General features: G+C 41.3%; 1 long non-coding RNA gene across 1 annotated transcript; it reads right to left on the bottom strand.

Moving 5' to 3' along the window:
* Positions 1 to 4,890: 4,890 nt before the first annotated feature.
* On the bottom strand, positions 4,891 to 8,021 carry LOC105853227. Its single transcript, XR_001145067.1, has 3 exons — positions 6,282 to 8,021; positions 6,058 to 6,204; positions 4,891 to 5,170 (listed from the first exon to the last, which is right to left on the bottom strand). It is a non-coding gene; the product is annotated as an uncharacterized LOC105853227 (long non-coding RNA).
* Positions 8,022 to 8,478: the final 457 nt, after the last annotated feature.

Here is an 8,478-nt window from a genome sequence, read left to right as displayed (position 1 = left end):
GTCAGCATATTATTAGGGAACATGTGCATTTTCTTTTTATTAAACTTTGAAATTTAATTAGCATATCTCAGGAGAATGCAGTTGACATTGTTGTCAATAATATATAGTAATTGATCCAAAAGGACCTTGTCCAAATTTGTTCTAATTGTATAACAGGGTGAGAAGGTGAAAGTCTTTGCCAGAGAGCTCAAGTCCCATTTCTTTTTCAGGGAAGGACAGAATTTAGTTTGAACACCAATGGTTTACCTATCTATATACACACACACATGAATTTATTCCATTTTAAATTCGTATTTATAAAAATAACACTGTTAGAGTTCTTTCACCTTAACTTCATCTGATGCTCTGATTTACATCTTATTCTACCTCTACAGTGATAGGCAATCTTTTTTTTTTTTTTTAAGATTTATTTATTTATTTGTACAGAACTGGGGTACAGGTCAAAGATGTGGAGGGTGAGAGGATTCACCAGAGGCAGAGTGGGGAGCAGAACAGGCAGATCCACGAAGTACACTGCTGAGGGGAGCAGCGGGCAGGTCAGGAGAGGTCTGCCACGCCATGTGGTCACCTCTGGGGCAGGCGGGGATCGAACTCATGCAGAAGTGGCTTTAGCTTCTTAGTGTAGTGCTTTAACCTGCTACGCCACCAGGGAGGGCCAGATAGACAATCTTTTTTTTAAAAAAATATTTTATTTATTTACGCATACAGAAATGGGGTATAGGCCAGAGGTGCAGGGGCGGTGAGAGGATTCACCAGAAGAAACACAGTGGGGAGCAGAACAGGCAGACTGAAGAAATACACTGCTGAGAGGAGCAGTGGGTGAGACAGGAGAGGTCTGCTGTGTCATGTGGGTCACCTGTGGGCAGGAATTGAACTTGCACTGAGGTGCCACTGCCATGACTTGGCTTGGCTTGGCAGTGCGTGCTCCAACCCACTGCGTCCCCAGGAAGGGCCCGTGATAGGCAATATTTGAGATATTTCCTCATCTTCTCCTCTTCCATCATTGTATCCTATCCTTACTAGTAGCAAAACCAGAAACATTACAAGAAAAGGTAAACACAGACTAATATCACTCATGATGAGCAAGTCCTCATTAAAATGTTAATAAATTATATCCAACAAAATATAAAAAGAGCAATATATTAGGACAATTGGAATTTCCACCTAGGGATGCAAGGCTGGTTGAACATTCAGTATCAGTGGATACAGTTCACCGTTTTAAAAGGCCAAAATAGTGGCCCTTCCTGGTGGCGCAGTGGGTTAAAGCACAGCACTAAAAAGCTTAAGCCACTTCCTCATGAGTTCGATCCTCACCTGCCCCGGAGGAGACCACATGGCGCGGCAGACCTCTCCTGACCCGCACGCTGCTCCCCTCAGCAGTGTACTTCGTCGATCTGCCTGTTCTGCTCCCCACTCTGTCCCTGGTGAATCTTTTCACCAGGGACAGCATCTCTGGCCTGTACCCCAGTTCTGTTTGAATAAAATAAATAAATCTTAAAAAGAAAAGGCCAAAATAGGAAGGTCATTTGACTATTATATGCAATAAGTACATAAAACAAATTTAACAGTCTTTCATGATAGAAATTCTTAGCAAATTAAAAATAGAAAGGCATAGAAAGGCAATTCTTCAACCTGATAAAGGACATCTATGAAAAATACTTAAGTAATATTATTCTTAATTGCTAGACACTGGAAGCTTTCCCCAAAGATTGGGAACAAGGTAAGGATCTGCTTTTACTACTCTGTCAGTGAAACAAAAGCACAAATACATCAAAGTCACACGTGTTGCAAAAAGAATAAACCTGTCTATATTTGCAGATGACATAATTATCTATATAGAAAGTTTAAAAAAAATCTATAAAAAGGCATGTAAAAGTAAAATGTGAATATAATAAGGTCACAGGATCCAAGGTCAATATGTAAAGTCACTTATATTCCTATATAACTAGCAATGAGCTATAGTAGATCATGAAAACCAGGATTTTCATTATGGGAGAAAAAAGTTAGAGAATAGCAAGAACACCATGGTACTGGTCTGGAGTCACCTATAATAATACGAAGCCACTTATTTAACATGCATGTTGATAAATAGATATAGTAGAAAATTCACATAGAGAGTATATATACATGCAAATCCCAGCTCTGTCCACTGCGAGGGCCAAGAAGCAGTGACCCCTTCCATAATAAACACAGGTAGCTCCACATCTTGATCTCTAGATACCATGCTCCAATAAAAGGAAACACGTGTTCTTGGAATAGGCTTTTTTCTAGGATTGCATCAGTGAAAATGTAAAATGAACCTGGAGCATTTCACAGTGCCAGAATGTGAAGAAGTGGTTTTTAAAAAAGGAAGAAAGAGGCCCTCACTGGTGGCGCAGTGGGTTAAAGCACAGCACTGAGAAGCTAAAGCCACTTCCGCTTGAGTTTGATTCCTGCCTGCCCTGGAGATGACCACATGGTGTGGCAGATCTCTCCTGACCTGCCCGCTGCTCCCCTCAGCAGTATACTTCGTGGATCTGCCTGTTCTGCTCCCCACTCTGTCTCTGGTGAAGCTTCTCGCCGCCCCTAAGCCGCTGGCCTGTACCCCAGTTCTGTATGCACAAATAAATCTTTAAAAAAACAAAAAGGAAGAAAGAATAAGGGCAAATCAACCTTAAAGCCAATCTATAAGGTTTTCTGATGGCCTAAACAGGAGAATCTGTGTAACAAAAATAAAGCATGATAGTATTGTATTATTCTCCAACAAATAAAGTGAAAATCTCTAAATGTACAGGAATATAAATACATGATGAAACAGATGAATACATGAGGCAGAAGCGACAATTCAAATTAATAAATAGAGAAAGAATGAGGAGAATAGACAATCACCATAAGAACACCACAGAAATAGTTGCCTCAGACAAGATCCATGAGGAAGAACAAATAAGTGGTTGAAACTTTAAGAGAAATGGGTATCTACATTGCCTCAAGTATCTTCCTTAAAAAAAAAAAAGTTCTCATTTATGTGGTGGTTTTAACACGTGCCTGCAATACTCTTCCTTGAACATGGGCTTGGCTTAGTGATTTATTTCTAATGAAGAGAGAAAATAAGGAATTTTCTTGAAGAAACCTCACCGATATTATCTCAATCAAATGGTGGTTAGCATCACTACCTGTTAACGCCCCTACACTGCTGTAAGATCCTTTCTGTGATTTGCCTTCCAAGTATCTATAACTCAATCCACCCCTAGAAAGCAACACACAAACTCGAGTTGATGGACATACTACACAACATCTAACCAGTACTGTTCAAGCATGTCGATTCTTGGAACATAAAAACACCCGGGGAATTATCATACAGCAGAGAACACTAAGAAGAGACAACTGCATTTAACATGATGTCCCAGATAGGATCCCAGAACAGACAAGGGGCAGCAGTGGAAAGACTAAAGTAACCTCAACTAATTTTGTATCTTATTTAACAGTATTGTAGTGAAGCTAATTTCTTAGTTTTGGTCATGATTATGTAAGATATTAACTTTAGGGGAAGCTGGATAAAGGTATATGGAACATTTCTTGATGTTTTCGTTTTCAAATTTTTCAAACTCTAAAGTAATTTCAAAATAGAAAATTATAAAAAAGAATAAGAGCAATATGGACTACTAATGAGGTCAGTTCTGTTCCGTCATGGTCAGAAGTTAGTAGTTATTGTCTAAAATAGATAAACCAAATCATAGTATTTTATCTATCTATTTTATTGGGGTAACAATTTGAAGTGGTTGCTTCTGGGGCACAGGACTGAAGTGGGGGGGCCAGTGGACCTGCTTTTTATGGTTGATCTGTCTACATCAGCAGCTTTTAAAAGAGACCAAAACCCTTCCAAAAGTGGTACAGAGATTCCTCTAAATCACTTACTTTTATACAACCATTGTACAGTGATACAAGCCCATGCATTTGCCCTTGCTAGATTATTGACAGAACTTGCAATATACAGATTAACTAGTAGAAACTATTCATATGCAGATTTCTTTGTTGTTCCACTATGGGCCTTGAGGAGACTCATTCCAATCACGATTTTCCATTAAATCCATGTGGTTATCATCTCTTCTTACTTTCTTCCAGTCTGGCATTTACTCAAACTTTCTTCATCTTTCATGGTTTTTGAAGAGAACTGGCTATTTACTTTGTAGAATAGTTCAGAATTTGGGTTTTTCTGAATTTGGGTTTGTCTGATGTTTTATACCTTTCTGATTGTGTGTGCCTTGCTCTAGATTTAATTACCTAACCTACATAACACAATTTTTTTTTCAATGAACATTGTCTGGATGCTCTTTTCTGATGTCAGAATGTTCCTCTGCTAGGAATTTGTTTTTATATATTCTTTCCTAAGACACTGAATATTGACTTCGTTCTTTTCTGGTTTTAACTTTGCTGTAGATAAAGAAAAATCCCAATTTCTACCCCTTCTTTAAATTCAAGCTAACAGCCAAGAAACAGATTTCCTCTGGCCCTGAAAAGAGCCCAACCACAGAGACAGGAACATCCAGCTTGGGTCCATCAGGGTATCTGGGGAAGGAGGTGTGGTTGACACAGGGAAAATCTCCAAATCAAAGGTTCTGGCCCCTGGCTGTTTCTCTTGCCTCCCCCCCAACCCCCACATTTTCTCCTGTATCATGAGCACTTTTCTCTGCCTGCACAGTGACTGCCTTTGGCCCAATCCTGGCTTCTCTTTCCCTTCGCACAGAGAGTGGAGAAGGTCAGCATCTCCAAATGCATTCTGCCTTTTGAAGCTCTGAGAGCCTCTTTGCACGAGCATAAATCAAAGGCTCATCAGAAAAATCCTGCTGTCATCATGTCATAGACAGGAGTTTATTCTTTTAATAGCTTTATTCTTTTCCCATTAAGAAAGGTATTGTTTCAGGGCACTCATTCCATAGCGTATATTAGCCATTTCATTTTTCATAGAGGGAAAGAAAGACCTCTCCATGCATGATTAATACGGCAGTTGAATACCAGAAGAACCGACCACGTGCTGGCTTTGGGCCATCCATCAGCAGCTCACCATCTGTAACCAGCACAGCGAGTCACCACGAACATCACGAACAAATCATGGCTGGGCCTGTTGGAGCAGTTACAGGCCTTGTGTGAGCAGATCAAGCCTTCTCCCCCGGGACTTGAACATGAGGCTGACCTAAAAAGTCACGAAAGCCACAGATTAAAAAAAAAGAAGAAGAACCACAGATTTTTGTCTTTTAAGCATTTGTAGTAGGCTCTTGCCAACGAAAGTTCAAAGTTCTCTCCCTCTTAAAGGAGATCAGAAAGAGTGAGGTTCACATCTAGAGAGAGGGACCAGGCACTACTTGAATGACGCCACTGGCAGAATCAGAAGCGGCCTACAGACATACTTTTTTTCTTCTCTGGGTCTTAACACTGAAGTCTCACTGGACTGGCCAGTGTAAACACTCATCAGATGCTCAGGCCTAGTGGGAACAGGCTCAGGCCTGTGTACTGGAGTGAGGAGATGGTTTGCGTCCTAGTTCTACAGCTTAGTGTTTGCCATGGTTGAACTACTTCAGCGCTTTCCTGTTTGCTCCAGGATTTTAACATCTGTGCCCAGGGCCACTGTGAGGGAGCAGAGGTCGCCACCTAATGCACAGTAGGTGCTGCGGGCTTGGGTTTCTCAACCTCCCCTCTTCTCTCCTCTCCAAAGAGAACAAGTTGTCTCGGGCAGGACTAACTGATCAAGACAACTTTTCTGGAAGTGAGTTGAAGGGCAGGTCCTTTAGAGGAACATGAATAGCTTTATAAATTGCCTTCAAAAGTTGCACCAAATCCTTCAGTCAGTTTTAAAGGCACTGTTTACCGCTGCATATGGCAGTCATTATTTGGAATAATAAACCCTCTGAGAATCTGAACATTCATGGGCCAACAGATGGGTCAACCTGCTTCGCAATTTAACAAAGTAATTTATTTCAATCACCGGGACTGGGTATGTGAAGATTACTAATTCAGTTCACAAGCAAAAGGAGCAAACACCACTTCGTTGTGCAATTGTGCAGCCATTATGGAAATGCACACCTGTTCAATTGGTTTGGAGACAGTCTTCATTTCGATTAGTGTTTCCTCTTCTTCGGAGGTGTGTATTAAATTGCTATGGCTTCTTTTGCTGAAACTCATGTGCTAATTGATGTCAGGATGAAATAAAGATCTCAGGGAAAATTTATACTGCAAGATAGATAAAATTAAGGTCATCAAAGTCAGCTTTGGGAAATAAAGCAGGTGTATCAGAAGTGTATTCTTACAATAATTGGCCAATCTGCTGCTCTTTCTTCTTGAAGCGATCTGCTCAGTGCTTGTGGGGGTGGAAGAAAGTCAGGGTCATTGTCCTTCATTTTCAGATCTGCTGAAATCCCCTGCATCTTGAATTCTTTTCACTCCATCCATCTTCACTCAAGGCCCAATGGGAGAAAGACATAAAAGGAAGTCAGAGAGCTCCTTGGGAGAAGTTCTTATGTGTGTAAGTAGGAGATTCCAGGTGTTAAGGAGAACTGGGGTGACATTTCCCTCTCTGGCACCCCATCACTGAGCTAGACAGAACTTCAGTGGTAATGTCAGGAAGCATCACCTAGAATGTGGCACGTGATTTGCATACAAACTGCCACACGTTAAGAAAGGTTACTAATGCCATAGATGTTCCCTTACTTTTTGAAAGAAAATACTTTTCTCTCTTCTTTCTCTACTTGGATATATATAGAAAGCACTTCAATAAAGAAGATTTCCCTCTTTACCATCTCTTCCCAATTACCTTTTTTGAGATGCCTTTTCTCTAGCAGAGGTCAAGCCCACTTCCACCTCCCCCAGAGAGAACACTGTTCCATTTCTTAGGTAGTGAGAAGTACATGGGGCTGCAGCAATTAAGAGTCCAGGGTACAGAGTGTTAATGTTGGAGGTAAATGCAGACTATGAAGGGATCTATAGTCAGAGCTTCAAAGACACTTTTTTTTAAAAAAAAAATCTCCCTACATATTAGGACAGTGTATAAATATCCCAGTAAAGTTGCAAAATTATAGTGTATTTTGAAAGTGTGCATTTATCAAATTTTCAGCACCAGCCTGAATTTGAGCACTATTTGTATGAACTCATCTGGAGGTGATATCATAAATGTCAGTTTCAGAAATGTCAGGAGTCCAAGGTGTGGGCCAAGTGACGCAAAATGTCTCCAGTCTAATTTCTCATGTTCCCTCTATCATCACCAGAGCTTCCTCTGAAGTTCCTTTCCCCGTGAATGGCATCCCCGCACTGTCACTCCCTTACTCTCCCTCCACGCTGATGCTTCCTTAAAATCTAGAAATCCAGATGAGCGAGAGCTGCCCCCTGCATTACTGCTCTGTCTCTCCTCTGTCATTGGCCTCAGGATCCTGTTGCCACTTTCCTGCATTGCTCTCTTCCTACTGCTTCTCATCACAAACAGAACCTCCATCCGCTTGGTAGTTTGGGATTCCCAGCACCCAGACCAGCATCCTGCCCAGCTCCCCATCGTCCACGGAATTAAATCGACACTTTCCAGTCTGGGAATTACCTTCCCTCCACCACCCACTGCCTTCCTGGCTCTCAGCTGTCCCCTCACACACTCTGAGCACAAAATAAACAAGAATACTAGCTACTCCTTCAAAAGCATCTTTGCTTTGCCACAGCTGAGCCTTTAAGCATACTGTCCCTCAGCCTGCAGTGACATCCCTGGATTTCTTCTTGTTGAACCTCTACCCTGCCTTTAAAACCACTTCAGCCACATCAGGGAATCTTCTTTCTTTGCATAGCTCCCTTTCAGTCCACCTTGAGCTAGGTATCTGCTTCTCTCCGGAACACTAGTAGCGTTTTGATTCCTTTCATGTCTTACGGAACTGACTTTTTCTAATTTGCATTCAATTCCCTTCCACAAATATTTAGTTAGCCTTTCCAAGGAGTGAGAGACTAGATTATGTGCCTCTAGATTAAATGATATTTTAGGGCAGGTTTCCTCCTGGAGGTTATGGTCTAATGGGTGCACGTGACAGCTGCTCCCTGAAGCTGGGAAGGAAGAACCAGAACCCAGAGATGGCTCTTGGCTTTTGAAATTTGAATTCTCTTTTCTAGATGGAGACGCTCCTAACCCTGCATTTGGTTTAGGCCTGAGTATTGTGTTGACATGTCACACTTAAGCCTTGAAGAGTTTTGTTTTTTTTTAAGAGTAGATAAATCTTACGTTTTCATAACCACCCCTCATGGAAAGCTAGCAACCTTAGAAGAAATCTTGGATTCTTTTTCTAGAGTTCACATTGGTTAACAAGCTGTCTCCACATGGGATAATTACCCCAATTCACAATTTTACAAATAAGGGTATGGCTTTGCAGTGGAGATCAGGAAAGAATGTCTAAAGTCAAGTGGTTTTCCTGTACTTTTTGTCACCTCTGATGTCTCCCCAGAACCTTTGGCATAGCACTTTACATAGAACCCCTGTGG

Source organism: Condylura cristata, unplaced genomic scaffold (assembly GCF_000260355.1).
Source record: "Condylura cristata isolate star-nosed mole 26May11 unplaced genomic scaffold, ConCri1.0 scaffold00005, whole genome shotgun sequence".
NCBI classification, from domain to species: Eukaryota; Metazoa; Chordata; class Mammalia; order Eulipotyphla; family Talpidae; genus Condylura; species Condylura cristata.
This window is presented reverse-complemented; position numbering and strand designations above follow the sequence as displayed.